General features: G+C 30.4%; 1 non-coding gene across 1 annotated transcript; it reads left to right on the forward strand.

Annotated features, from left to right (window-relative positions):
- Positions 1-250: 250 nt before the first annotated feature.
- On the forward strand, positions 251-357 carry LOC121204313 (small nucleolar RNA R71). The gene has a single exon (XR_005899241.1). It is a non-coding gene; the product is annotated as a small nucleolar RNA R71 (small nucleolar RNA).
- Positions 358-4,322: the final 3,965 nt, after the last annotated feature.

Here is a 4,322-nt window from a genome sequence, read left to right on the forward strand (position 1 = left end):
AGAAGACATAGACGATACCTGGACTACCAAAGAAGCAATTGTGTCCGCTTCATGTACTCTTACTACTCGCCTTTCTGAGGCTACTCAGTTGGTTCGCCACCGATAGTTATTACTAGCAATTCTTCTAATAATCTCGTAAGCATTGTTACAAGACTTAGAAAGAAGGGCTCCATTTGCCAATGCATCCACCATCATTCTAGTATGAATATTGAGACTAATATAGAAAGTCTCCATCTGAATATAGTAAGGAATGCCATGATGAGGGAACTTTCATAATAACTCATTGAACCGCTCCCATGCCTTATATAAAGATTCTTCATCAAGTTGTTGAAATGAAGTGATTTCATTTCGGATCTTTGCGATCAAATATGAAGGAAAATATTTCATTAAGAAATGTTCAACCAACTCTTGCCATGTATTTATAGAAGCGAACGGTAGGGAGTTTAACCACGCTCGTGCTCTATCTCTTAAGGAGAATGGAAATAATCTCAGTCTCAAGGCGTTCTCAGTAACCTTGACTATTTTAAATGAGTCACTCACTTGCATGAATAGCCGAAGATGAAGATGTGGATCTTCAGTAGGAATCCCATTAAATTGACCCATATTTTGAAACATTTGAAACATGATTGGCTTCAGCCTGAATTGTTGTGCCTTGATTTCGGGTCTCCTAATACTTGGATTGAGCTTGTTGAATAGAGGAATGTCATATTATCGAATGGCACAATTTCTATCATATTGGTTCGCTTGTCTTCTCCTTTGTCTGAAAGTCCTTTCAATTTTAAGGTCTACGAGGAGTAAGTCAATAATTTGATCAATACTCATAAACACTTGAAACAAACACACAAAAAATTAGAATTAAAATTTAACAAAAAAATAGACCAAAATGCAAAATTAACAATTTAAAAAATAATGTATTTTAAAATAGTCCTCGGCAATGACGCCAAAAACTTGGAACGACAGAAATGTGCAAGTGTACACAATCTTATCAAGTAATAAAGTGACAATAAAATGTCGAGTTATCGTACCCACTGGGACTGTGAACGAAAAATATTTATGAAATGTAAATCAAACGCTTTGGTGATTAAAAATATTTTGATTTTAAGGAAGTGATTAAAAACTAGAATATAACTAAGTAAAATAAAATAAAAATAAAAAATTCAATGCATGATTTCAAAAGATGGTTTTAATCAAGATGACATAATTGTGTTAGGTCAATTACATTCCTTAACTTAGAATTATTGAACTCACATTCATGTTGTAACGAATATTTTCATGGCAACTTGGTAATTTGTTAACTACTGCACATACATGCTAGATTAACCAATCTCTTGAACATTTTTCAATGAAAATTCAAACAATTAATCAATCTTCATAAGCACATAAAATATTAAGTGAGGTAACAAAATATTTCTATATTGAAACAGTTTAATCACAATAATCTTGCAAGTTATGCAAGGTTAATGTATTGCTTAATATCGTCGCTAATTTAACCCTCAACTACCTTATGTAGCGACGTAAAAATTTTGGTTCTCGGTTGCTAATTGTGGCAATCTATCAAAAACTTGGAAACTGAAATTTTATTTTAGAATAAACAAGGAGTCACCACCGATCCTTTTTCCTAGATGTGATCGGACACCTATTAGATCTCTTTATTTTTAAAATAAAAAGAAGGCTAAGTTTAGGTCCACGTCAAAATCCAGAGACAAAGTAGGGCTCGGGAGTCAGTTACGTGCGAGGAAGGTATTAGCACGCTCGCGACGCCCAAAATTGGTATCTTTTAAACATGTGTTGTCTTAATTTTCAAAAATGCGATTTCAATTTAAATTCCAATCGTGATCCGATTTAAAAGACGAGAACTTTCAATTTTTTATTTTTGAGAAGGATATACCGTTTTAACACGAGTCGACAAATTCCATCCAACATAGCAATGAAATTTACGACTTAATGTTAAGTCGATATGTTGCCTCGATTATTAATTAAAACATAAAAATATTCATGAAGTAAGAATTTAAAATAAGTCAAAGATGCAAACAATGACATTGTTAATGAAAAATGTTAACATAGAATACTAGAGCGTTACCAAAACAATAATAATGATATTTAGAAGAGAAATAAAAATAAAGACAAAACATGAACAAATACAAGATACACTTAGTAATAATAATATAAGATAATATGTACATAAGATAACATGCAAAAATATAATATATGACATATATACATGATGTATGAAAATATAATGCCTAATAGACATATATGTGCAATAATACTAAATATATACATACTAGATACATGTACATATAATATAAATGAACATATGCAATATCTATTAGGAATACTATGGACAAGGAAAATACATTTATACTAATAATAGTAAAAGATGTATGTGCACCAAATAATAATATAATAAGTAGCAATAGTGAAAATAATAAGTACAAAATGAATAATACGACATTCGAAAATAATACAAATAAAAAAATGTATATATGTACATAATATATGACAATGAGCATATACCATACATATTAGAAATGCTAATAACGTAAAAAATATTAATAACACTACTCAAATATGTACATGGGACAATATAAATTATATACATGGAAATATATAAGTAATATATAACTAATAATATCAAAATATTTACATAGTAATATATAAAAGATATATGAATATAATATAATAGGAAAATATATATATAATATAATATTAAAATATAATAATGTAACATTAAAAAATACATGATACATATAAAGTATAGTATTAAGAATACACATATATAATATATGAAGAATATACATATTACTAAAATATTTAGGTAATATATACATATTAAAAAAAACTAGTAATAATATTACCTAGGTATATACAAATATATTAAGTATATATACGTATTATAAATATATTAATATATAACAAAGCATAAACTAATAATAATAATAATAATAATAATAATAATGATAACATTGAAATATAAAAGAAACAAACATAACATTAATAAAATATTAAAATAAAGTGAAATAAAAATATTAAATATGAATATATATATATGTATATATTTACATAATAAAAATATATACTAATACATAATAATAATAATAGTAATACTAATAATACTAATAACATAAAAATAACAAGGATATTTAATAAAGATATAAAAATAAACGAAAAAAGGACTAAAATTAAATTAAAAACAAAGTTGTGGGGCCAATTCGAAATAAAAACAAATAAAAGGGACTTAATTGTACGCGCGTGAAACATTGGGGGACCGAAACAACAATATTTCGACTCCCTCTAAGCGCAGCACATCAGCAGGTCTAAATTGATAACCGCAAAAAAATCATGGGGCTGAATTGAAAACCATAAAAAACTTAATTGCGAAGCATCAGAAAAGCGGAAGGACTGCGCGCATAAATATCCCGTTGAGTTAAAAACACGCGGATCCTAGGTCGGGTCGGGTCGAACGGTTTGGGTTAGGCCAAAACGACGTCGTTTTGGGGCTTAACTATAGCCCCCAAAACGACGTCATTTTGGAGGGCTATAAATTGGCCTAATTTCAGAAAAAAAAATCATTTGTGAGGGGAAGAGAAAAAAAAGAAAGAGAGGAAGAGAGAGAAGGGAGAGAGGGGGGCTACCGGCCAGAGGGCCGGTCACCGGACAGCCACTGGAGGCTCGCCAGTACGGTGGCCGGAAAAAGGTAAAAATTTTAAATTTTTTAGTTATTTTATTTTATTTTTTATGCCTTAAAATACTATTTTTTTATTTATTTAGTTGTTTATAAATGTTTTTAAAAAAATATTTGAAAATAAAACTAAAAAATAAACAATAGGGTATTCACCTTAGGATTTAGTCTCTGATTCTGTGATCTGGATTGCTCGGCTGCTTTTTGTTTATCTAAATGATGAGGGAAGATTGCTATTGTTTAGGATTTAGAATGTTTTCTTATTTTTCTTGTTTTCAAAACTGTCGAACCCTTTACAATGCTTTTTGAATCGGGTTTTATAACCCTTTTTACAAACTTTTTCTATTATTCTGTCATGTCTTCTGTCTTGGTCTTTGCAGGGGATAGGTGAACGGCAGAGCAGGTGAGCATGGCAGATGTGACCGGTGGTGTGGGGGCACAGAGGGTAGGTGGGGGTAGGTTCGGCACCTGTTAGGTTAGAGTTTCAGTTCTTGAAACCCTAAGTCTAAAGTTGGGCTTCTGTTTTGGTTACTTGGGTTTAGGTGGGTTAGTGGGTTTTGTTGTATTGGGTCTGATGGCATATAAGTGGGCCGGTTGGTTTAGTGGGTTAGGTGTTGGGTAAACGAGCTTAATAGGTTAG

The sequence above is a fragment of the Gossypium hirsutum genome, chromosome A07, assembly GCF_007990345.1.
Source record: "Gossypium hirsutum isolate 1008001.06 chromosome A07, Gossypium_hirsutum_v2.1, whole genome shotgun sequence".
In the NCBI taxonomy this organism is placed as follows: Eukaryota; Viridiplantae; Streptophyta; class Magnoliopsida; order Malvales; family Malvaceae; genus Gossypium; species Gossypium hirsutum.